The sequence below is a fragment of the Passer montanus genome, unplaced genomic scaffold, assembly GCF_014805655.1.
Source record: "Passer montanus isolate IOZ18808 unplaced genomic scaffold, ASM1480565v1 scaffold7, whole genome shotgun sequence".
NCBI classification, from domain to species: Eukaryota; Metazoa; Chordata; class Aves; order Passeriformes; family Passeridae; genus Passer; species Passer montanus.
This window is the reverse complement of record NW_024372147.1, coordinates 10,786,255-10,814,171: the sequence shown is the minus strand read 5'-3', so window position 1 is coordinate 10,814,171 and position 27,917 is coordinate 10,786,255. Positions and strand designations below refer to the sequence as shown.

The window sequence follows — 27,917 nt, the reverse complement described above, 5'->3', positions numbered from 1 at the left end:
AGTTTGGTCTGGTGTATTCTGGGTAAAAATTGACTTGATGGCTGGCCCAGAGAGTAGCAGTGAATACTGTGGGTGGCTGGTCATCAGTAGTGTTCCCCAGAGCTCAGTACCGGAGCCAGTACAGTTTAGTATCTTGCTCTACTGATTAGGACAAGGGGCTTGAGTGACCCCTCAGTCAGTTTGCAGGTGATACCGAGCTGGTTAGAAATACTGATCTGCTGGAGGGTTGTCCAGGTCTGTAGAGGGATCTGAAAAGGCTGAATCAAGGAACCAAGGCCAGTTGTATGAAGTTAGAATCATAGACTCAGAGAAAGGCTATGGTAGGAAGAGACCTTAAAGATCATGTAGTTCTAAGACTTCTGCAATGGGCAGGGACAGCTTCCACTAGACTGATTCACTCAGAGCCCCATCCAGCCTGGTCTTGAACACCTCCAGGGAGAGGGAGTCCACAACCTCTCTAGGCAACCCTGCTTCAGTGTCCTTTCCATCCTCACAGTAAAGAATTTTTTCTTATGCCCTAATCTAAACCTTCAGCTTGAGGCCATTCCCCCTTGTCCTGTAACTACATGCTCTTGTGGAAGGTTCTCTCCACCTTTCTCATAAACCCCCTTTAGGTAGTGGAAACTTCTAAAGTTGTCCCCAAAGCCATTTCTTCTCCAGGCTGAATAGCCCCCACTCTCTCAACCTCTCTTCTTAGGAGATGGGTTCCAGCTTTGTGGTCACATTAATACCTCTCTTCTGGACTTTTTCCAACAGGTAATGTCTTCCTTGTATTGGGGGCCCCAGAGCTGGACACAGTACTCCTGGAAGGGTCTCACAAAAGCAGTGTAGAGGGAGGGGTAGAATCTCCATCTCAGGTTGCTTGTCATGGCTCTTGGCTTTCTGGGATGTGAGCACCCACTGTTGGCTGTTGTTGAACTTCTTGTCAACAAATACCCTCAAATCCTTCTTCCCAGGGCTGCTCTTTATCCATTTTCTGCCCAGCCTATACTTGCGCTTGGGATTTCCCCGATCAAGGTGCAGCACCTTGTACTTGGGCTTGCTGAACTTCTGAGGGTCACACAGGCCCATCTCTCAATCCTGTCAAGGACAGCAGCCCAGCCCTCACCAAACAGCTTTGTGTCATCAACAAACTTTCTGAGGGTGCACTGAATCCAATTTCCAGTGTTGCATCAAAGATGTTAAAAAGTGCTGGTCTCAATACAGACCCCTGAGGAATCACCAATTTAATGTCAAGCCATTGACTAAAACTCTTCAATTGTGATCATTCAACAGATTTTTTTATCCACTGAGTGGTCCATCTGTCAAGTTCATGTCTCTCCTGTTAAGAAACAAGGTTGAGCCATGGAACACTGTCATGATTTGTACTCTTTAGGGAGATGACTTGTTATTCCTCCTTTGTCCACCACTGCTGTACCATCATCATAGAAGGCCACCAAATTTTTCTGTTATGATTTGCCTTGTGAAGACATGTTTCTTCAGTCATCTCCTCATGTTTCTTGTGCCTTAGCATAGCCTTCCAAAGGAGCTACTCTGTGATCTTGCCAGACACTGAGATGAGACAGACTGGCCTCTAGTTTCATGGGTCTTTCTTATTTTCCTTTACAAAAATGGGTATTATATTTCTGCTTTTTCAGTCAGCGGGAATTTCACTGCAATGCCAAGACTTCTCAAATATGATGCATAGTGGCATAGCTACTTCCTCAACCAGTTCCCTCAGGAGTCATGGATGTATCTCTTCAGGTGCCATGAACTTTACAATTTCAGGTTCCTTAAACGGTCTCCAGTCTTCTACAGTGGATGGTTCTTCATTCCCCCATTTCCTTCCTTTCACCTTCCACAAATGGGTGGTATGGCTGGAGCACTTGCTGGTGAAGACTGTGGTAAAAAAGGTCTTGAGTGCCTTGGCCTTCTCTATGTCCTGGGTAACCAGGTCTCCTTCAGTGATGCTGAAGGGAATCATGTTCAATACATTTAACAAGACCAATTGCTGGGTCCTGCCACTGGGTCACGACAATCCCAGGAGGGGCCACAGATTGGGGGCAAAGTGGCTGGAAACCTGCTGAGTGAAAAAAGACCAGAGCATGTTTATCGCCCATGGCTAAACCTGAGCCAGTGTATGCCCAGTTGGGAAAGAGGGCCAACAACATCCTAGTTTGTGTTAGGAATATTGTGGCCAGCAGGGCCAGGGCAGTGATTGTCGCTTTGTGCTTGGCAATGGTGAGGCTGCACTTCAAGTGCTGCATCCCATTTTCTCACTAGAAGAAAAAAGCTGAGTTTCTGGAGCACGTCCAGAGAAGGGCAATGAAGTTGGTGAAGGGTCTGGAGCACAAGTTCTGTGAGGAGTAACTGACGAGTGATTTAGCCTGGAGAAAAGAATACTGAGGAGGGCCCTTATTGCTCTTTACAACCACCTGAAAGGAGGTTGTAGTGAGGAGGAGGTAATTCTTTCCTCACAAGAAATGTGATAGAAGAAGGGGAAATGGCCTCAAGTTGTGGAGGAGGTTTACATTAGATATATATTAGGTAAAATTTCTTCACAAAAATTGGAACAGGATGCCCGAACAGGATGCCAAGGAAACTAGTTGAGTCTCCATCCCTCAAAATACTTAAAATATGTGTAGATGTAACACTTATGGATATGTTTGAATGGTGGTGTTGGCAGTGCTAGATAAATGCTTGAAATAATGGTCACAGAAGTCTTTTCAACCCTAAGCTTTGCTATGATTCTGTGGTAGGCTTTAGAACATGTGGGGCTAAGTATAGTTTTATACCTATACTTGCAATAACAGCAGATTCTTTTGAATTTGCTGTAGTTATACCATGCTAAAGCCTTGTTGTTAGTGGGGTTTTTTGTTTGTGTCTGGTGTGGGTTTTTTTTCTTTTTTTTTCTTTTTTTCCTTTTCATTTTTTTCATTGAAAGGGACTATGAAGAAAATGTCATTCATTACAAAAAGTTGTTGGTTTAAAGAAGACATCATGTTCTATTGGTTTAAAATTGGCATAAAATTATTTATTCTTCAAGTTTTTCACTTTGTCGATTCCAGAAAAATTAAAGAAAACAAATCAGTGTGTTAATAAGGTATGTACTACGTAAAGGCTCAGAACATTACTGGCTCTAATGAAAGAATAACTAATGGAATATAACTCCTTGTTTTTTGAGGGAACCTAAAGTAGAAAAGCTAAAAGACTGTTAGAAAGAGAAATGACCTTTGATTTTAAGAACATGTAATTCTGTTTGTTTTAAAAGAATACAAATGCATCATTTTTCACTTTTTGGGTATTTATCTTGCCCTTTAAAGGCCAGCTGGAGAGTGGAGCTAAAGTTCATGCCTAAAATGAAATCTGAGTATCCAATATGAACCACACTTTTCCCTTGGCATTGATTTTTTTGAAACAGGAAAGATTAGGAAGCAACAACAACCACAATAATCATCTGTACCTATTCCCAGTACAAAGAATCAAACAAGCTCACAATATGCACACACATACATACATGTGTATTTAACAGGTAATAGATGTAGGCTTGAAACTTCTTACTACCTTCTGATTCCCACAGAGATAATTTGAAGACTGAGTATTGGAATGTTCAACACATAAAACACAATATTGAAAAGTTTCTGCTAGTTTCATCAGCTGTCTAAGTAAATGTAATGGAGAATATAGAAACCTATATTTTTCTCCTCCTCCCTCACTTGCTGTCTCAAGACTGTTCTGCCACAACAAGCTAGTCTCCTAAACAAAAGCGGTTTAAGAAATATTCCAATCCTAATTTCTAAACAAAACAAAAAAATGGTCTTCATTATCTATTTCTTACCAGGTAATTGTTAATAAAAATTAAAAATTGTTAATTAAAAATAAAATATTATTAGGAAAATCTAAGAATATTTTTGAAGAAGACAGAAAATGATCTCCTGGAGCTCAGCAGACTCTAGTCATATATTTTCTGCTTTCAAATATAAGATATTCAGATATTTCTCAACATACTGCCTGAATTACTATTTTAAAAATATGCTTTGAAGAAGAGTTTCTGACTTAGCCTGGAAAAAAATATTCTTGGACGTATTTTATATTTAATCTTCATCAAAATGTGCTAAATTTTTGTGTTTCATTAAGTATTTTGAAATAGTAGCAGCAATAAGACAATTATATGTACTCCTAAGAATAAATAGTATGTTGACATACTGTAAAATGGAATATATGTACTTGAAAATTAAGAGTAGTTAGTACTGAATAGTCAGAGAAGCAATTCCTTTAGGACATGAAATTGTTTTCTGTAGCTCATTTATGAGACATTATGCTGATATGGATTACCAAATTTAATAAAAATATATATATTATAAAGATTGAAACTCTGAAAGTATTTTTTAGTGTTTAGGCAGGAAATATTCACATACATATGAATAAGTAAATGCTATGCAATTTTAAAATTCCATCTAGTTCTACAAACTGTTTAATTGTTTGGACACGTGGAAAAAACTCAAACCCAAAAATTACATATACACCCATCACTTTAGATTATTCCAATTTCAGTGCTTATTTAATTTGGTATATGTACAGTGATATGATGCTAATAATAGCACATGCATAATGCTAATGATCAGTTTTAATGCAATATTGAGATATAATATTTCTGCTGCAGCACAGCATTTATTAAGCATTATTAAACACTCAGACAAGGAACCTTTTGTACCCTAAGAAATGAGCTGCCCACACTGTAGCAATCACGACACCGGCATCCACACATTTCACCCATCCTAATGTGACCATAGCAGCACCAGGGAGCATGGGAGTTGCACAGAAGCCAGCTCTTATCTAGAAAGAGTGTGCCTCTGCTAGCAAGGCACAGCCTGTAGGCTAACAAGCCCTGGCACTTTTCAGAGCTCAGTAGCTCAGGAGCAATGCTGCCTGAACGTGCTATTCTGCTTTCATAGCCAAGCAAGTTCACCAGTATGTCTCTGCACCATGCCCGTGAAGTATGCTTCTTCCAGTACAGGTATCTCTGACACTACGACCCACTAGGCTGTGTAAACATGTCACTATTTTTGGGGGATTTCACTGTGAAATAATTGCTCATTTATTTGAAGGTGAGTGACTTTGCCTCTTTCAAGAAAGAAGTGTCTTTTGTAATCATAACCTGGCATCCAAGGCTTTTATTCATTCATATCAACACTGGCATACATTTAAGTTTCAGCACCTGTAACTAAGTTAAATGACTGTTTTTACCACCATCTTATATCCTTTTTCCTAAGACGATGTGTTGTATGTGAGCTGTAATAGCTGTGATGAAATTGAGACATTGAATGTAAAGTAATCCTTAAAATTCTTTCCTCAGACCCTTGCACTAATGTTAGGTTTGCTGTGAAGCTAGAAGGTCTGAATTAACTATTATATAAAATTCTTACTGGTAAATGCTTTAAAAATAATGCAGGATATCGGGGAAAAAGCTTAAAGAATTGAACACTTCTTTTATGGAATATATTTTACAGAAAATCCACTAGAGATCCAGATTGAATTAAACAAAAGCAAGCAAGCCTGGTCCACTGAGTTTAGTACTTATGTATATAATTGTAATTAGGCACACACATTGCTCTCAGACATATTTAATCAGTCTTTTAATGATCGATGCAAACAGTACAGTATTTCTTTAACTTCAGGAAAGTCTTCTGACATACTAACATCAATAATTAGAGGAGGTCAGAGCACAGGAAGTACTCCATATGACAGGAAGACATGCATAAATTATAGTGTAATACTACTGCAGATGTAGGCCTCCAAATTCTGAGTGGATGATAACCATACTAAACTTGTATGGCTGTCCTATTGCTAATATTAAGGTTGTGATTGTTTAGGAATTGAGGGTCATGCTTTTATTGAAAAATGAGTGACTGCCTTTCTTCTAACCAAGATGTGTGTTGTTCCTTTGTTTTTCATGGACATTCACTTTCCTGTAAATAGAAATCTTTTAGCTAAAATGTAAAATCATAATGAAAGTCAGAGATTAGAATTGGGAATTATACTGTTTTGCTAATTTTGAGGCTAAAACATGTCACATATAATGGACCTAATGCCTGACCACTTTTCTTCAGAGATCAATACATAAATGTGCATTTTAAAGTTAGTCACAGAAACCAAGTAAAAAGAATTCTCTATGCATCAGAAAAAAAAAAAAATTAGTCTTACTACCAATAAAGGAAGAAATACTTGTTTTCAGTGATATGGATATACCCATCTCTTTCTGTATATGTTGTGAAATAGTGTAATTAAAAAGAAAGCAGCAGGAAAAAGGGAGGAAAGGGAAGGAATAGGTAATGACAGAATAATCTGCTTGTAAATGTGCATTAAATCTGGTAAACTTTTTTTCCCCTGTGATTCATAATTCAGTTTTAGGCAGCCTTCCCAACAGTAATGCTAAACAGGATGTGGTCCTGAGTGGCACCAGGAGAACAACCATGACGTCATGAAATCACTGCTTCTTTGATTGTTCCTCATTGATTCACTAAAAGACTAATACCCCTGAGCCTCAAAGCCAAGCTGTGCAGCACAAGGGGTGCAGAGGTTACTGTATTTCTGACCTCGCCTCACAAGAAGTTAAAACAAAGAGCATGAGATCAACACAGCATAGCAGATAAAATTTGGGCTAATTAATTCTGAAATAATGCTAGATTATTGGTGAGGCAACCAGCTGTCCTCCCTTTTGCCCCCTCTGAAGTCCAGAAAACTCAATTCCTGAAGTTTCACTAGAGCAAGTTTTATTGAAATCCATCTTGAAACTGGGTTGGTTCCTTTGCTTCACTATTCACACTTCTGACGGTTAAAAAAAAGAACACAGACACTAAACAAAATACCCACTAATTTTTGTTCTTTGTTTGAATTTGATAATTAATTTCTGCTTCATTTTATATCAAGATCATATCTTGCCATTGTATTTTCCTGAGTGGTGTTGATCCCCTAAATGCATTTATAAATAGCACAATAATTCAGTATGTATGTAAAGGATTTTTTGACCTCTCAGCCTTTATTTTAATTAGTTTATTAAGCCATTACATTTTAGTCTTATTAAAGAGAGAGAATTTCTCCATATTCTTATATATGTTAAAGACTCTTGGACACTTTAATCTACTTCCTTTTTTTTAGTCCACATATTTATGTCATAATGGACAAAAAATATAGGACAAAAATTACACCTTGAAGGGATTGCTGCTTTATCTGAGTTATGTAATTTAGAGGATAGTGAATCCTAGTGCAGAAAAAGGGGCATGTTTCATCTGTCTTGCACTAAAATAGTCTAAACATGTTTAGGAATGGGATGTATGGGTAGGGATTCATGAGCTGAAATGGAACATTGGATTTCCCAGTAGTGGATCCTGGCTGTGAAATTTTTTTCAGTTAAAATTAACTGGTACTCCATAGGAGAACTTTACACAATTTTTCGCACATTCAGAGTGAAAAATCACAGTGAAATGCTTAGATTTTAATCTTTAGAAGGCACTTTATATTATTTAAATACTTCCTTCCTTTTGAAAACATTTAACCTGGTCCATACCAGCAACATTAACCTTTTCATGTTTACAGGACTTCAGAACACTCTATATAAATCATATGTAAGTCCCTGCTGTCTTCTTCAATGAATTAATTGCCTTTTTTTTTCCCAGAAAAAAATACAAGATAAAAAGAGTGAATAGGTCTTCTTCTCTTGTTGTTTGGTTTCATATTGTAGGGCTGACAATCCTACTCTCCTACATCATACAGACACTGTTAAATGGTTATGAAGAAATATTTAGTGATTAACTGCTCTTGAATGTACTGCTCTTGTATCATGCTTCAGTGAACATTTTATTTCCTACAAAACTGGGACAAAGTGGTTACAGGAAGAAAAAAAGAATGGAAATCTGCATGCATAAATAGTAAAATCAGCGCTAAGTATATTATTAAGCAGTCTAATAATTATTAGTTTGGTAGCTGAGAAAAAGTCAGATGAACTAATGTATGTGATTACAGCAGGATAAAAAAATAATCCAATAGCAGCATCCAACTAGGGGAAACAATAAACTAAAACTTTAGGCATATTATTAAGATACAGCGGGCCCACAGCAAGAGAACAGGACTTGCAATACTAATTGCTGGTGTCTAGACCATAATTTGGTTTTTAGTCCTTACAAGTTTAATCCATCCAAAAAAAGAAAATTGTATATTAATGACAGGTTTAATAAAACTGGTATGGAATCAGTCCCAAACATGTTTAGATTCACAGCTTCAGCTAATTTGGCCTCATGTAAACAAAAAAAGGAACATGTCAGTTTAGTTCAAACTACTGGAAACTCTGGATTTTGTTTTGTCATTGCACCATCAGTGCTGAAACAGTCCTTAAATGGAGGATAAATTCAATTTGCACCCATTTAAAGTATCTCCAGGTCTACTTTAGTGCTTTTATCCAGTTAATAAATGGTAGAACTCAAATCCAGATATTCACTTCAATAAAAGTTACACATTCTTACTTGAAGGAAAAATAGGGAAATTCTCAACCCACTGTGAATTCAGTGCTACTTCTATGCAAGTAGGAAGGATTCACACTGAATTTAAATGTGGGCCAGGAGCAGAGTCTCTCCCTTGGCTGTGTGGTCATATATTCAGAAAATATATGAGTAAGGAGAGTTAAAATGGCTGAAGAAACAAGTTCCTGGTGCCTTTATGCAGACTTGGACATGAAAAGGTGTTAGGTTAGATTGCATGCTACACTACAGGGAGTATAGCTTAACGGGCTAATCAATAACAGAGGAAAGCACAAAACTTGCAGTTTGTTTTTGTTCTTGTGTACTTATTCGTATTTGAATTGACTTAGTGGTTTTTTCCAAGAAATGTTGAGCATGATAAATCACAAGCCATTGCTTTTTAATGTATCAGTCTGAAGTACTTGCCTCCTTGGTTTCTAATAGATAAAACAGTGTCCTGTGAATTTCAAGAAAGGAGACAAACATCCTTTCTGTAGATGGTGGTACATTTGTGAGAGTCCTTTTTAATACTAGATTTCCATTAACAATCTAGCTGAAGACACAGGGAATAAACTATTGTGGCTATTCATGTTTACAACATTTTAATGTATTATTTTAAAGCAATAATGATAATTCTTCTTATTTTAGCAATACAATCAACGAAAAGTTTTTATAATTTTATTCTACGATAGTCAAGTTAGTTCAAATTACAGACAGCAACAGTGCAAGAATTAGTTTAAAAGGTTCATAATTCCAACTTATTTTATACAGAAATGTTTGTACTGTTTTTATATATAAAGGTAATTCACTTGGAAACTCCTGAAAATCTTTTTATTTGAACTGGAAATATATCCTTCATTGGAGCATTCCAAAATTTTTTTTTTTTTTTTTTTTTTGGTAACACCTATAATAAGTTGTTGCTTCTGATCCAGTAGAATTAGAATACAAAAATGTCTGTCTGGGACAAAGTCATTATATTATTCATTATTCCATAAATTTTTAGGTCATCATCAAATACTATCCTTATATGCAAAATATCCCCTACAGAGCTCCTGCTACTTCATGAACACATAGTATAAAAATACAGAAGCTACTCAAAGTCATTATATTATTCATTATTCCATAAATTTTTAGGTCATCATCAAATACTATCCTTATATGCAAAATATCCCCTACAGAGCTCCTGCTACTTCATGAACATGGTATAAAAATACAGAAGCTACATGAAGGGCTATTTCTCTTTGGTATCTGTAGCCCTGTTCTGTAATTTTGGAAACCTAATAATTTCTCTAATAAATATTAGCAGTTTTATCTATGAGCTTCTTTAATGTAGATTTGAATGTGAAAGTACTAAGTAAATGATATCAAATTATAAGACTGACTCTACCTTATTAAATATTTAATGACAGGTTTATATCTCAGTGAGTTGTAACAACTGCTTACCTTTTCTCAAAAATATTAACTTTTTTTCAAGCCAAAAAGATCTCTTATGACTCATTGGGGTTGAAGAAGTCATGCCCATTTCCTTTATCACTGTCCTGAGGTGTAATAGCTTTTAAGCTGAAAATGTTCTAAATAGAGCTCCTGAATATATCTTTTCTAATAATGGTTTCACTTAATGGGTTTCCACTAAATTATAAAATGAAAAAAAATATTTAATCTACATGAAATAAGATTAACCTTACTTCGTTATTTATTTTATTAGCATTTGTTAAGGATGTACTACAGTATTGAATAATACAATTTTCTTCTGAATATTGTTGATACAACATAGCAACAAATAATGATTTAATTTAATAGAAAGTTTGGATGGTATTTTCAATTCCAGTTTTCAGTGTTTCACTTTATAAAGAAGACAGCATTTTATTATGCATGTGGCAGAGTTTCATATGATGCTATTATGGCTATATAGTCTTCCTGTTTTCATTTCTGATTTTGTTCCAGTTAGTGTTGGTAAAGGCAAGTTTGTACTAGAAGTATAAAAGGCTCAGAAATCTGGTTAGTTCTATAGAATCTTAACTCAAGAAGTAACCAGAGGAGATTAGTCTTGGTCAGTAACCTACTGAATATTTTTCATAATTTCTAGCATCTTTTCAAGATAATTAAGAAGACTGGAAGTATCACATTTACTGTGACACCCTGTTAATATGTGTTTTAAACGCTGAAACTTCTCATTTAGTATTTATGGTGCTTTTTTACTATTCGTTCCTTTTACATATATATATATATTTTACTTTGTTCTGGAACAATTACAACTTTTGTAAGTAGAATAATTCAATAATTTGCATAGCAAAAAAACCCCAAATCCCTCTTAAAATCACTATCTTTGTTTCCTAATTCATGTACAGGCCAAACTTTCTATAGTATTCCTATGATTTATAGTTTTTATTGACAAAACTTCAATGAAGTCTAAATCTAGATTTCAACCAGAGAGGATAGAATTCCTCTCATTGTACCATTTGCATAGTAATTTTTCTTGGATTCAGGAAAGACAAAAATTTCCTAGAAACCTGTCAGTTTTTATAAGATCCATCACTCAATGTTTTAAGTGACTTCATGGTGGCAACAGAAGTATGAATGGTTTCATGTGTAGCAGGAAAATAAAAATGCATTACCTGGGAATAAAAATTCCCTGACATTTCACTAATGCTTTGAGAAGAAATTTAAAACGTGCTTTAGAAAAACTGAAATTTTTTTGTCAGGAGGGATACCAAAACAAATGACATCTTGGGGTATTTTTGAAAAAAATAATTAGATAAAGAGATTTCAGCAGACAAATATAGTTGATTATAGATTATTTTATATACTTTTCATAAGACTTCTGCCTTGGAAATACCAATATATTTGTAGAAGATATTGTCTGCCTTCCCCTCTACAGAGTTCAGACTTCTAGTATGCCCTCTCTTCCAGATTTTTGTTATAACATAGTTACACAATATTGTTGTGTCATTAAAGATTGCTGCACTTTACACATCTCAGTGTTCTCTGATCTCCAAAATCAGATTCTTCCTATATAATATGCACTTTGCTGTAATAAATGAATTGCATACTCTCAAGGGGAGCCACGTAGAGGCTTCTGGAATTAACAGAGGGCCTTGCAGAATAAATAGTAAGTTGTCATGACACTGAATTTCAGTTTACTGCACTGACATAAATTTAGTTAAATTTTTTTCAATAATGTTGTTTAATTGGACTTAAAAATAAAATGTAAAAAAAATATTTGTAAATATGTTTCCTTTGAATATTAAGCTACAAACCATCTTCCTCTGTGGATCTTGCTCTTGTAAAAACATGTTGTCCTACATTGCCCTGCAGACTATTTAATAATCAAGCTTCAGTTACAGTCTATAAATGTTTCTAAGCAACCACAACCCACTTTAAATATGCTAGTCAATTAGCTCTAGACACCCTGTTTCAGTCTTTGTCTCTATTATTTCTTTCTGGCTTGAAACATAAAAGACAGAGGGATAGAAGGAATATTTTAAAATAATACCTTGTACTGATCAAGGGTGATGCTGTTAAGTAGCACCTCTGCAGATAAATGCAGACCTTGGGCAGCATCTGTCCAGGAGTACAGTGATATGTGTCCCCATCAATCCCTTATCAACATATAAGCCAGAAAGAACAGAAACTTATCTGGCTAATAGCAATAGGGAAAATAAAAATAAAAAAGAAAGATAGGTGTTGATGACTGCGGGAAGAATAGCTTCTACCATGTTATCCACTGTTTATATTCTTTGTTTTGTTAATATTTACTTCTTTCCGCATAAAAAAACCAAAAAACACCAACAAAAAAACCCAAACACCAAAACAAAAACAAAACAACAACAAAAAAAAAAAAAAAAAAAAACCAAAAAAAAACCCAAAAAAAAACCCCAAAAATGAATAAAGGATTAGTTTTTGTGGTGGAAGTTATTCTATCCCAATACAAGCAAACATTTATTCAGTGATTTTGTTTGTGTATCTCTTCATAAAAGATTTGGAAAGTTAGCTGTGAATTCTTTTGGGAGAATTTGCATTTTTTTGTCGTGTCAAAAAGCTGCCAAGTTCCTGACTGGAGAGGAAGCACCCCCAAAGCAAAATGTTTCTGATTAATTGGTTTGTCTCAGTGAACTGTTTCAGAAGTGGGGGAGGAAATCAGCCTGCTGCAAGGGAGAAGTTGTTCTTTTGAACCAGTGCTTAATGTGACACTGTATCACACCATCTGTTTTATGAGCAGGAACTCCAGTAGAGCAGATTGTAAAGGTACTGAGTGGTGGGGCGTTCAGGGATGGGGAAAAAAAAAACCAAAAAACAAACCTGTCTCCCAATTAAAAAAAACCAACAAACCAATTCTCCAATTCTTAGTCATTTTCATAAGAGAAGACTTTAAATAATGATTTTCTATTCAAAAATATAATACCAGTTGAATTTTGAACACAGAGGTATTTCTTAGTTAAATTGCCTAATCCTGTTAATTTGTTATCTTTATTTTTAGCTTCTTTTAATCATAAATTCCAGCTTTTTCCTAGAAGTGCAACAACCTTTCTTACTTGGTATGTTCAGTTTTCCTTATTATCTTTGATGCTTTTCACTCTGTATTATATTCTTTAAACATATTAGTAAGGAATCTGAGAAGAAAATTCTGGCTTAATTTCACTAAGTCTCTTATGGCTTAGAATATCTCCCTCCAGTGAGGCTGGTACAGAACATAGTTTGTATTTGCTGTGATTGTGCAATGATTTATCCAAGCAAACTTGAATTCTGCTGGAACTTCATACCTAACAACAAGTTTTTTCTGGACTTCTGGTATTGTCACTGTCATTTAACACAAGATTGAAAGTAAAATAAACCATAAAAATTCCATAAAAACAGGGAGGCTAGAGAGAGGCTAAGGTGTGTGTCTGGTAACTTATTTAACTCCCTAGCTATATTTTTGTGTTGCTTTCCAGTTGATATCATATTCTATAAGCAGCACCATAAAAGCAATAATGGTTAAATTTATAATACAATAGTGCCCCTGGGGTATCAAGTAACTAATAAAGGAAATTTTGGAAATGTAAGAACAGCACAATTATATAGTATTACTACCCTTAGGCATGTATTCACATGACTGCTCCTTAGGGAGTTTCTGAAACTAGAGAGATTATCAATGTATTTACATCTTTATGGGATTTTTCTTCCTCCAGCCTATGGCATATTTTGAATCCCAAATAACTTTCTGCAAGAAGTTTCAGATTTTCTGTACAAGCTGCATTTATTCTGAACTTTACTTCCATTTTTTTCAGACTATGGTTTTAGTACTGGAATAAAATATGAATGATTGGTTTCTTCTTTTACTTTTTACACCCCAGACATTATTTCTATAAACTTCTCTATGGTTTCCTCATTTATGTCTCTTCCAGATTGAACCATGCTAGATATGTAGTCCTTTACTCATATATTAACTGATTTACTATTTTTGATCCTCCTTTTTTTCCTGCTCCTCATCTTGCTCTCTTACTCATGTTGCTTTATTTACTTTAAAGATGAACTATCTAACTCAGGATGAAAATTAATCACTTTCAAAGTATGAGTGCTTGTGATATTAGGCCTGCTTTTCTCAAGAAGTATAAATTCACATTTCCTGCATGCTGAATTTCACCTGACTATTACTCATTCACAGAATCATCTTAGTATTCTTCTGTATTTACCCACAAATTACTAATTGTTAATTACTAATTAATAATCCCAGATAAATAAGTGGTATTATTCCCACTAACTTTTGGAGATTTTCTGTCATAATTTTACATTTAATAGGTTAAAGTGTGAAACTTGAAGATTACCCATGATTACAGAAATAATTGAGCTTTTATAATGTGACCAACACCCCCAAATTTCCTATACATTATCATACATATATTTTATAGTATATAGAATGTAATATAAATTGCCAAAATTCCTGTACACACATAAAATAATCACAATTTTTCTGTCTTACTTTTCTTGTCATAAATAATTTATCACTGGGGACTGATCTACTTCAGTTTATGCCGTACCTTATTAAAAAGAGAGGTCAGGTCATATGCACCTATCAAACATGTTACCTTATAGAAAATAGGTAGAAAAAGTAATAAAAGCTTGGCACCTCTTTCTCATATAGCTATACCATGCAGAATATTTACAAGAATCAGTGTATTGCTGTCTAGTCTTACTCAGCCTTTATAGGTTAAGTATTATTCCCTGTACAAAGGCTAGTGAGATAGTACACAAACCAGAAGGCTACCCTTTTTAGTTGCTGTTGCAAATCATTCAATGCATTCACTAATTTTCTATTTAATTCATAACACAATTTAGAAATCATGGTGAAGCAACCAGACTTTTTTTCCAAAACTGCAAAATCTGATCTATGATCTTACTCCTACACTTTATGGGTTATCTATGTATTTATTACACAGTCTACTGATTCAATAATTATGTTCTATTTTATGACTAGGAGAAATTTGAATTTCAAACAGGATACACTTTCCAAGATTTAATAAATATTTCTGATTAGAAAGATATTTGTGGTTTATAATAGGAAATCCAAACCAAAAGAATTTGTAGGCCTTACAGGAAAAAGAATATGATGACTTAGAAAGTGAGTAGATATGAAATCTTACTTTGAACCTTTGTAGATTCTTCTGCTGTCCACTGAATTTCTCACCTAAGGAAAAAAAAAAAAAAGGTAGAGTAAAACTTTGTAAAATTAATAATAAATTATATAGTTAGAGTATTTACACTAAGGAATGTCACAGTCAAGTTTTATTTTTATTAATTTTGAATCCAAGTGAAGACAGCATTCTGTACATTGAGTACTTTAACAGGAAGAGTTCTATGCAATTAAAAAGTACACATACTTTCTTAAGTTTCATTCCATATAACAGTAAATCCACATAATGCAAAAGGCAAAAGAATTATTCTTCAAATTATGACTTATAAAAACATAAACTCAATCTTGTTCAGTGGACTGAAATAGATATTCACTTTCATTGTGGGAAGCAAAACAGAAATAGACTTTATAGAATAATGCACTATGTTTAGATTTATGCATGCAATCAATAAATATTTTCAATTTCAAATTAAGAAAATGAAAACACAAGAACCCAATTCAATACTTAGCTAATGTGCTGAAGAAACTTACAGACACTCCCTCTAAGAGGTCTAAAGGCAGCTCTCAAAGGGAATTGCCTCTCAAAAGGTGCTGCACTTTTCTATTAAGCAGAAATATTTGCTTCCAGGGGATCTAACAATGACAGAGGATTTGTCAAGTTCAAAGCAGTGGCAGAATGTCTTCAACTTAAATTTGTGTTCTGAAGTGCATCTGAAGATGTTTAAACCAATATTCTGTTGCTTAATTAATTGAAAAACAATCAGAGAACCATTATTTACCATGGAGAAATAAAAAAGGATTTTTGTGTGGGTCGTGGTTTAGGAATGCTGCTGTCCAATTTGATGTCCCCACCAAGACTCTCCCAAACTAGACACCGCTTGCTTGTTATCCCTCTCCTTCCCACTTTCCCCTCCAGCTTGGAGTTGAAGATTGGAAGCACAAAAAGTGAATGGCATTGGTTGAGATAAGAATAGTTTACTAGAAACAGCAGTGAGAAAAAACAAAAAGCAACAATAATCATAATAATAAAAGAAGTATACAAAAGAGAGGGTGATCCACATGCAAAAATGCTCACAATGGACCTGGAGACAAGGAAGCCACACCCTTCTTTTTGGAAGCCAGACAGAGTCCCATCTCCCAATGCACAAAACAAGGGCAATGGGATTGCAAATAGTACAGACGGGGTCTTCTGTTGATTAGGAATCTTTCCTTGGTTATGTTTTCCACAGCAGAGGATGTACTTATCCTCAATTTTCTACCAAAATTCTTATTGTTTTCTTAGTCAGTCTTAAAAGAACCATGGGTAGAGAGACGAACTGTTACTTTTACGGTGATTTTGCTGAACACACTTCTGGGGCAGCCATGTTCTTTGAACAAATCTATTTCATGTATTTTACATAAAACCAGCAGACAGTTATAGTTTTCTGTGGCAAACACACACATTTCCAGATTCTAGAAATTAAAGTCATGTTATAGGAACCTGGTCAGTGTATGTTGAAGCCTGTGGAGAGAAGTGAAACTGATATTGTGTTCTTGCAGAAGGCCTCCTTATGTCCACCACAAGGCAATCAGGTCTTCCTGCCTTCCCTGGCTACCTCTACTCTCCCATCTTACAGGAATGGAGGATGGACTGGCTTAGGTATATGTCATCCTCCTGGACCTTGTGCTGGAACCTTGCCCATTGCTGGGAAGCAGAGGGTAGATCCTATGTGCACCATGCTGACTTATCTATCCTGTATTGTGCTCACATTGCTGGCCAAAGAAGAAGAATAAGCAGAAGAAATATGGCTAAAGCTAATTTTAATTCAGCTTACAGGACTACAGCAGAGACACAAAAATGGAAGGAAGGTAATTCACATCTGAGCATTTGTTCTCTGTGCAGCAGATGCCTCAGGGCCCAAGAGGAGACACTGCAACAATCAACACTTTTTTTTGTTCTTTTTATCCCTTTGTATCCCTTTTCATTTTTGATGAAGGCATCTCTGCCAGGCCAAGCTCAATAGAACAGCTTCACTGTTTGCTCATTTTAATCTGGCCCTGATTCTTGCTCTGGTTCACAGATCCTGAAGATAATCTGATTTTATGTCTCCATAGTACTTTTACTATATTTTTGAAGATACCCAAGGGAACAATATTCTAAACTGGTACTAGAAATTTGTTATGATATGTTTTATTCTCTTATACTTGGGAGTTTTTTGTTGTTGTTGTTTGGTGGGTTTTTTTTTTTTGGTTTTTTTTTTTTTTTTCCAATTTTATGAAAAGGCACTGGGAGGTATCCTTAAAGACAGAACATGTAAAAGTTGCTCTTCACAAAATATTGTTTGCAAGAGTGAAAATAGCTGTCTTGAGAATGGGGAAACTGTGAATTTGTAGACATGAGAAGAGTAAAAAAGTTAACACCACATTTGAGTACATGTATTTTTTTTTTATTTTTTTTTGTATATCGTCTATTCAGGAAGCATGTCAGCATGACTCTGGATTTCAATGCAGTTTCCACCCTCTTGCCACATACTTCCAGGTGCTTTGTAGCAAAATGTGTAATAAACAGTAGTTCCAATTTAAAGCTAAAAGAGTGGTTTTTACTCTAGGTGCTCCTTTCCTCAGTAATTTCAACAAAAGAGACAAAAATGTCAACCCTCCAAATACCTCCCTCCCCCTAACCTAAAGGGAAAATTTTGAAAATACTTAGATGAATGAATAATTTTTTACATGTGAATAGTCAAAGTGAAGTTCTACTGACAGGGTAAAAGACATAAATTATACATGATTTAGCTCCTTCAGTAAGCATTGAATGCCAGTGACCAACTGAGTGTTAAATATATTGAGCAAAAGAATGTCACTGTGCTCTAAGGCAATTTAGGACATGTATTTCCAAAAACATAACAATAAATAAAGCAAGTGTATTTTAAGAAGGCTTCAGAGGAAAGGCATATTTTTAGAAAAGTAAATTACATATGCTGCCATTAAATAAATAAAGTATCTAGTGGACAATCAGTGGGTACAACCTTTATTGTACTTGAGAGATGAAATGTAATTAAGATAAATGAAGAATTGTCTGCAACTGGAAAGTTTTCTGTTCCATTTGTAAGAATATTTTTAAAACATCAGTTCAAGTCTTCCTGTGGACCTCCACTGCTGAAGAAATAGGGTTTTGAATTTGCCTTTTGTATGACAACTTCATATGAAGTTCTTCCAGTAAATTATATAATGGTTTCCATTTCTCATTTCCTCAGTCTTTGCTTTCCCTTCTCATATTTCAACAATTCCCTCCCTCTCTCTAATCAGAGGAGCTACCACTTAGAAATTCTTCGTTGGCTCTATAGCAGACTGGTGTTTCCATTACTTTCCTTTTTGAAATTTTTAAATTAGTTTTTCTTATTTTATTTCTTTTTCTTTTCCCTTATTTTAAGCAAGACACTTCTTCAGTATCAAGGTACCTGTCCTCCTTACCAGACCTCCTAACACATTTTTCTTGCTTCATCTTTCAATGACAATCTTTCACCCAAAAGCCGGTATTCAAAAAATTTCCCTGAATATTTTTTCTTTTTTGTCATATTTATAAATGAAAAAGCCTAAATATGCAGTTTCTCTTCAAGCAATAACTTACACACAAACACTGCACCAAAGTCTACAGCCTACCAGTATTAGTTTTATCAGTCACAGCTGCATTACTTTCAGTGGTATTGCACCTTTTGCCTGTTGGTCTGCTTATCAGTAAAATGTTTCCTCTGAGACAAAAGTAAGGACTATAGGAACATATTTTTATTTTTCATAATAGGTATTAATTAGGTGGTCAAGCAGCTGACTTTTTTGTATTTCTGTAGAAGAAACAGGTTCCTTAATGCAAATGCACAATTACACTGAAAGCTAGTACAGGATAAATGTGCCGCACATTTGGAACACAGTCTTTCTCAACAGTGATGCTATGAAACATTTATGAACGCTGAAGTCTATACACATCAGCAAGCCTGCTAAAATTGAAAAGAGCTCCTTACTCATGCAAAAATAAGCAGATGCTTAAGTGTTTGCAGGAACAAGTTTCAGTTTCTCTCCATGGGTATTGGAGAGATCCTCTGCCCAGGGATGAACTTCAGTCAATAAAATTATTAACAACAGTAACACACACAGTAGGGAAGTGTATCCACTCCAGAAAAATTAATTTAAGTAGTGTTAGCTGGGGTCTGATTGGTGACATGTAAAACCTTAAATCTCTCAAGATATATTGCACTTTAGAACAATGTCTGCAAGTATTGTACAGCAATGACTTGTTTTCCTGTCTTGTGTAGGACATATCAATAATTTTCCACCTTATAAAGGTTACTATTTTGGTTCAATTCCTCAAAAAAAAAAAAAAAGTATTGCCCATGTTTTCCTTTTAAAATGTGTTTCTAGTCATCTCTATTTACTTCTACATTTTCTTACTGTGCTATTTTCTCTGACTAATTTTCAGTATTTTGATCTTCCCAAGTCTGGCTATTAGAAGAGAAATCTCATTAATATCCTTTCTAATTTGCAAAATTATTTGTAACTGAGGATACATGCATAAATAAATCTGTATCCTGCTTTATTAGTCTATCTTGACACTGCCATATTCATGATATTGGCATTTCAATATTTTGTTTTGACTTTACGAACTCTTTAAATGCTTCTAAAAATCTGAATTACAATATTTACCATCCTTCTGTTAACACAGAGCAGTCATAGGATTGATTCCAAATTTTCTGAATGCTATGGATGAATTTTCCTGAGCCCCATGACATGGTTTGAATCAGTCCACTAACTAGTACCAGAAATTGATTTAAAATATGTTATTTTAAATTTCATACCTATTCCAGAAACCCCTGTATAAATAGTAGCTTTACAATTGTTACATTATGAAAGCCTGAACCCTTTCTTCTTGTTCTTCACCAAGGGAATGAACTGATCACTCATCCAATATAATTTTTTTCTAACATTTTCTTAAAAGATAAATTAATCACATTAAATTTTTTATGTGGCCTCTCATTTCTGTACGTGGTGCTTGAACTTCTCTGCCATTTTACAGCACTTGCACTTCTATTTCTTATGATAAAGTACCATTCCATTGTGTCTTAACTTGTCTTTACAGTCAAAGAAGGGATTACAAGATACCTTTTGCTCATTTCTCATTTAAAAAATTATATGGAAAGTGGTTTTTTTTGTATTCTGAAGCTAAAATAAATGTAAAGGGCTTACATAAAGAACAAAGGTACCAGCAGGTTCAGTGGTAATAAGACATACTAAATTCTGACTTCTGTTTCTTCATGAAGAATTCCCAATGTTAGGTTTCACAATATATTGAACAGTTCTGCTGATTTTCTAAAGTTTGTGACATCTGAAAATATATTGATATGTGTTCATCATTATACATGCTGCTATGAGATACATACTTGCTGTTTCATCTGGAAAATGTAACTTAATGTAGTAACATCCTAGTGATGTTAGGACATAACCAGGTATATTAAAATTTACACAGAACTCTAAAAATTTACGCAGAGCTGCCATTCCAGAAATCACGTTCTTGTCTGATACACTAAAAGAATTTTCATGCCTTTGCCTCAAAAAGAATAGCACACAAAGAGAATATGAGTAAATGAATGATAATAGTATTGATAATTGATAATAGACCATTTATTTCACCACATTTTTCATATATTTTCTTGTTCAAGCAAGAGAGATTTTTAAGTTTTGAGTTGGTTTGGGGTTTTGTTTTAGCGTTGGTGGCTTTTTGTTTGTTTTTGTTTTGTTGTTGTTATTGTTTTTCATTGTGCTCTAGCTTATTGTTGCTCTGAGGCTATTTTATAATCCAGAGGACCTTGTTTTTAATAAGCTGAAACTGAGTTTAGTTAAGTGGAAATACACCATGGGAATTGAAGAAATTTCAAAACATGCCCATGACAACAATAAGAAATGTCCTCTGTGTCTAGTTGCTGAGGCAGAAAGGATATGTAGAAATAATTGTAAATGCAGAAAAAAATTGTATACCTTTAAAATGTGCATATGGTATAAAAGAAGATCATTTGCAGTTAAGATTTGAAACAGATCAGTGCTTCATGATGACATAAGATGATTAATATTACTTAGTGTGTGGGCAAGTCCTAAGTCACAACATTAAAGACTGATCAGCAAAACAACCAGAAAAGTCACTGTGTTTGTAGGTCAGAATATTTATATGTCAAATTATTTTGTTACTTAAAAACCCATATAGAAACTAGAAAGACTGTGTAAACAAAATTCAGCACTAAAAATTGAAAAAGGGACAAAGTTCATATCCAATGCAGCCTATTAAACTGTTGGGGGATGGGGAAAGGAGGCAGGGGAAGAAAGGGAGAGATAGTTTGTTATTGCAATTGAATAAGGAAACTGATAGTAAAAATCAGAACACACAAATAGCACTAGCAAGCTTTGTGATCATTCACATTGCTTCTTTTTTGTCACTTGAATTCTATGATGTACACAAATATATTTTAACTTAATGTTAATCACTCTCCTTAAGATTGCAAAGTGGGATAATATTCCTTTAATTATTCACACATGGAATCCAGAAGGTTCTTTAATCAGAAAAATGAGAAGTTTAATTATTTCAATGTAGTGAGATACTTGTAAAAAACAAAATTTATACAATATGCTAACACTTAGAGGAACCACTGCCAGACAATAATCCCCACAAGATCTGCTACACTACAGATCAAATAACAGCCAAAGTGGACATTTGTCATAAGATACCTACAATGATATTAGCTGATACTGCTCTACCAATGGATAAGTAAATGGAATACATATGAATGGGGATAAAATAGCAGTGGATTCATTCTACTCCCTTCAGGGACAAATTATTTTCCCCTCAAATATTCCAGTAGAAGAATATGTAGGCCCTTATTATCAAAACAATATAAAGTCTTGCTTAGACAGGATACAAGAAGTTTGATGGATGAATACAATGATTTTTGTACATTTATAGTACTAGTAAAAATTTCTGAAATAGCAGTTATATACTAGTATATATAAAGAAGTAGAAGAACAACATTAAATTACAGCTGTACTTTCTTAATTTTCATGGCTTTTAAGCCATGAAATACTACATAGATTTAGAGCACTGCTGTGCAATATTGAATTCTGCCATTTATCTTAAACTAGAAATAAGTGAAACACTGAATATCATTAAAGTTAATAAGGGAATCATCTTAGTTGTTCTCAAGAGGTAATTTTGAACAGGAGAAAACCCCAAAACTGAGTTTATATTCAGAGTTGCTAGGGAATTAAATGAAATGGTTGCCAAGGTGAAATAATATATTAAAATTCCTGACATACATTATCCAAAGGTTTCTGTAGTCTGCTCTTCCATTTTGGCTCAGTGTTACCAGTAGTTTGAATACACACGTACTGTTGCTAAGGACTGATGCTGTTGCCAGGTGAAAATGGCCCATATTAACCTGCCACAAATATCTAAATATGTTGATAGAAGTGTGCTGATAAAAGATAGGAGAAACATGTCTTGGAAAATTGGATGATCTGTTCTTTCTTATCCATGACATAACAGTGAAGGGACTTTTCTTATTCTTTGTGCACACGAACTCTAACCCATAAAAGTATCAGTAAAGTACCCAACAATAATGATGATATTATTAAATGAACGTTGTGTTCTATAGAATATAAATCTTAATCAGGCATTCAATGTAACCTATAAAATTGTTACTGAGGAGATATAACTGAAGTCAGTTTGTAATTCAGACTAGCAAAGACATATGATCATTGCTTCTGGATTATGGATTCTTTCAAGCCATTCTTTCTTCTTAAACATTATGAAATTTGAGCACCATTATCTCAAAGCAACTAAGAATATGCTCGAAGTAAAATGATGAAATAGATACTTAGAGTGAAAATGAACAGGTGCTTTAGTTACTGTGTGTCACAGTAACTGTCACATAGGTAACAGGCAGCTTTTTAAAATTATGGCTAAATTGCAGTCTAATGCCTTTCTTGCAATTTGCATAGTATTGCCAATAATATTTTGTAGTATAACATTGCTTGTAAAATCTTAGTCATTTCAGGGAGCAGCTCCATGTTTATCAATCAAATAAAGAAAGGAGATCAGCAGAAGCTGTCAGACAGAAATATCCACACAGGAGGTCTTGAGAAACAGTTACAGTATCCTGTCTTGGTAGACAACTACAGTACACTATATGCGTATAGTTCTAGCTTTGGTTTGTCAGTATTGAGTACAGAGCACTGACCTACACTATGCTACAGAGAAATGGATTATATTTGATGAAATTACACATTTTGAGAAAATAGTTTACACAAGGATAATGTGTAAGTGGCAAAGCCACAGTGCTCAGACACAGTTTTCTCCCTCTCTAGGACTCTTCCTAAAAGATGTTTAACCATCTTCTACATCTTTCAAGGCAGCTTTGTTCTTGCTTTTGCCAGGCTTTAAAAGAGACTTGTAAAAAGTCACTTAAGAGTACTATCTTTACCATAGTAAAGACTATCTTTTTGCTGTTTGCTGTTCTACCCAAACTCAGAAGTAACTTTTGGAGTCACAACAGCTAAGAAAGCACATGACTGCTCTTGTGTTGTGGAAGTTTCTGTCTGTATGCTTAGCTTTGACTGACACGTCATTTCTTCTCTGGACCCCAATCTATTTTCTGCCTCACTAAACATACAAAACTCTGCATAAATTTTTCTTCTCAGCTTGTTCTGTAATCCTATGAATACACAGTCTTCCTGTTCATCCCTTCAGTCAGTAAGTGCCAGCTGTTGGGTCCTGGAAACAGTTTTATTTATGTGAAATAAAAAAAGTGGGGAGAAAAAAAAAAGTAGCTGATCAGAAAGCTATGAAAACAAGAATGCACTGAAATATTCAATCAGAATGTTTGAGTGAAGCAAAAGAAATTATTATGGTTTCTATCAATCAACATATAAACAAACTTAAACTAGATAAGTTTTACACAGAAAGATAAAACTCTGAGTGATTTCAGTCTATTAATCCCTTTTTGATTGTTCTGTTGAGCATGAAACAGAGGTCATGCTGAGAAATTGCAAGAAAAAACACCTCTGTGGAACAAACGTAAATTAATTATCTTGATATATTCTGCCATATTGCATCTGTCAAAAATGTCCTTCTCTATAATGGGAAACACACAACACCCCATGCATGCCCCTATCATATTTTCACAAGTTATAAAGCATGTGTGCATTTTTAGTAATTAGAATGGAAGTACATATATATGTCATCCAAAGGCTATTAATATGTAGATATATAATTGACACTGAGTAACTCATTATATGAATTACAATGGCTTCTAGGAGGCACTGCCTCCAAAGTGATAGAGAGAGAAACAAAGCGGGTCTTTATGGAGATGCCATGGGAGATGCCAGCCTCACATGGATCTGTACTTCCCCTGCAGAGCTTTGAAGTTGCATGTATACCTATGATATGGAAGGGAATGACATTACTGGGTAGTGGTGCATTGATGTTCTTACTGATGAGCCACATACTCCCTTCCCATTTCTGTAAGAAAGACAGTGGATCTTCCCAACATACACAGCAGCAATGGTATCTCCTGCCAATATTCTTTGCTGAGGTTAAAAACACATCAGAAATGAGACATCTCTTTTGAGAATCTGTCATGTGGTACCTGTTTTGGTGAGAAATAATATTGTTGACAGTACAAAAGGTGTCACCTTTCTTGTTCAGCTCAGCTTGTTTGTCCCATGTAACAACTCTGAAGTGGAGAACAGCTCTGTCATGTGGTACCTGTTTTGGTGAGAAATAATATTGTTGACAGTACTGTCTTGTACAAAAGGTGTCACCTTTCCTGTTCAGCTCAGCTTGTTTGTCCCAAGTAACAACTCTGAAGTGGAGAACAGTGGTCCACATCTCACCTCATTATGTGTTGTCCAGACCCTGTTATCTCCTCATTGGGCTAAAGAAAACTTGCTGACCTTTTTTAGGCACAGTATGTGCCTCAGACTTCTTCCCTTTCAGTACTTGTGTTTGACCTGTTACTGTTTTTCAAGACAACACATGTAGCAAATCTGATATGGCTTAAGGGGTAGCCTGATGATTGAGAAGATCCACTTTTTCCTCACTAGTTTTCTTGGAAACAGCTGATGTCTGAGCAAAGAACAGAAGTGGTGCATGTAGCTAAGGAGACTGGAGAATCCAGAAAGACTTCTGAATTGCTAGGAGGAAGTGAGTACTTATTTTGGAGACCTATGGAGTTACACATGTCCAAACATAAATCACATTTACAGTGTCATATGGAAAGATTTGCCCCCTGCTCATAAACTTGATTACTTCAGGTGACATCTTGAAATTCTGGTCACATCTGGAGTCTAGATATATGTGATTGTTATTTTATTTTCTAATTAATAGCATTCAGTTGTAACTCCATACTTGATTTTCTTGCTCTCAGAAATGATGCTCCCAAAGAAAAGAATACACAGGTCTTCTGTGTTGACTTTTATAGATCACTGACCTGCTCATGGATGAGGGAGAAATGCTGGTTTAAACTCAAAATAGTTGTAACTTACCATGAGAAAAATAAGCAAATTTAAACAGAGCACTCCTGCTGTGTTCCTCTGTCTTTAATCTCTGTGCCATCATACATTATGTCTTTGTGTATATGTAAAAGAATAACAGGCCTGATTAAAACTAAAAGTTCTGTAGTAACTAGTTGGTGTGATTGTTTGTTGTGCTAACAGTAATATTGTATTATAAGAGTATGAATAGCAATATTGCAATGAATTCAGAAGTCTTCTGAAGAAAAGTACCAGAGATCCCAACAGATACAATACAATGACTAAACATCTGGATTTATCTTATCATCTGAAATAATCTTATCCTATGGATAATTTTAGTATTTCCGCAAAGGAGGAAATAATTTACTATTGTGTGTATGTTTTAGCTTAGTTTTTGTATAATTTTCAAATGTACAGATCAGGAGTAGAAACAGAACTACTATTTAATGAAAAAATTAGTAAGCAAGAGCCACTAATAAAATAAAAACCTTTGCATCTGTTTGGTTTGTTTACTGGTAAAGCTTGGATGATGTGATACAAAAAGATAATAAAGTCTACCCATTCATTTAGAGAACTCTGAGAACACCTAAGATTCATCCAGGTAGTCAAAATCCATATGTACCACCACAAGTGCTAAGCTAATTAGGAAATCTCATAATTTCTTCTAAGAGTTAACCAGATCTTCTAGTCAGGCCAGTATTGTTTTCCATATTTTCTGGAATTGAGGTGTATGTGGAAATATGGAAACTTCCTTTTATTTTTGAGACTTGCTTCTTTGCACTGTTGTTTTTTCACATTTCTTGCTTTTTTTCTTTGGATATCCTTTGAAACTAGTCATTAAAAAAACTTAAACAGCACTACTGATAAACTTTATAAATAAAATTTTACAACTTTACTATACTTTGAGTTTACTGGATCTTACATATATACTATGAAGGAGAAATATGATCTATAAATCCTAAAGTGTTTCACCTTATGTTGCTCACAACTACCTGATATTACTCATAAGGAACCATGTAAGGCATTGTATTTACAAGGGAGATTCAGAGAAATTGCCCCATGCTTATGAATGTTTTACTGATAGTATGGAAACAGGATGGAGTCATGATGTTTATGTGGGAGATCTTAAGGAAAATAAGATGCATTATTACAGGAAATGGTCTTTCAGCTTCTACCTTCAACATACAAAATCTGAAATTTTCCCCTCCCTTTTATCTGGTCTTCCTACTTTCAAGGTAATGTGGAGGAGCCCTGTTATGTTCTAGAAGGATAACTAGGGGATATCATGTAGACAATGCTGGAGAAGTTTGGTTTTTTTCTCCTGAAAATATTATGATAATATATATACATCTTTTCTTCATTTGCTTGACACAAAGTAAAATGTTTTTTCATTGAGTTCTGAAAAGAGAAATATCTACCTTTCAGACATATGCATATCAAATGCATATGTTTCCATACACATGAAAAACATGCATATAATATCAAATAAATCATCATACTTATGGAATGGTATATTTTCCATAGCAGGTGGAGCCAGAGTTCAGAGACATCTTATTATAATCAGGGCAAAGTCACACCAAAGCAATATTTTTAGACCCAAAGGAAAAAATGGAAGTAAGCAAAAAATTTGTAATGCATAAATTGAAGACACTTCTGGTTTTACAAAATAAATATTAACACAGTTATCAAATATACCAGACTTGTTATAAAAACATACAGTATTTAGCAGATCATAGGGATTTGAAGTGTTGTTTATAATTTTTTATGTCAAAGGTCAAATCTAAAATTTAACTGACTTTCCAAGCAAACCTTTTTATAGGCAATATCTATGTATATAACATCCTGTCAACACTGTGTTTTAATTTAAATTACTGAATGGTTTTCAGTAAAAGCAACCAAAAATATATTTTTTGCAGCATGATATTAATGAAATTGGCACAGTGATGACATAAACAGCACCTATTGTTTTCTAATTTCTGTGAGTCTTGAAAACAACTATCATAATAAGAAGGCCATTACAGAAGAATTCTAAATTTCCTGGTTTTTTGGCTTTATAACGTGGTGTCATCTATAACTGCTTATCCCTGTGCTCAAATTTATGCAAATTATTTCTACCTGTAAGGAGGAAACTGTTTTTATATTGACTTGTCAGAGAACCATCCTCTTTTTCTCTGATTTCCTTTTCTGCCATAGGATTTTACACTCAATTTATCAGGCAATTAATACTTGAATCAGCCATTACATAGCAATTGTGCTATAAGGGGAATATA

General features: G+C 34.6%; 1 protein-coding gene across 1 annotated transcript in view; it reads right to left on the bottom strand.

Moving 5' to 3' along the window:
* Positions 1-27,917, bottom strand: part of PTPRD (protein tyrosine phosphatase receptor type D) — a 1,150,086-nt gene that overhangs the window by 431,360 nt on the left and 690,809 nt on the right. The window contains exon 8 of the mRNA XM_039729799.1: positions 15,113-15,156. The gene's annotated coding sequence lies outside the window, so the exon portion shown is untranslated. The remainder of the gene's footprint in view (positions 1-15,112; positions 15,157-27,917) is intronic.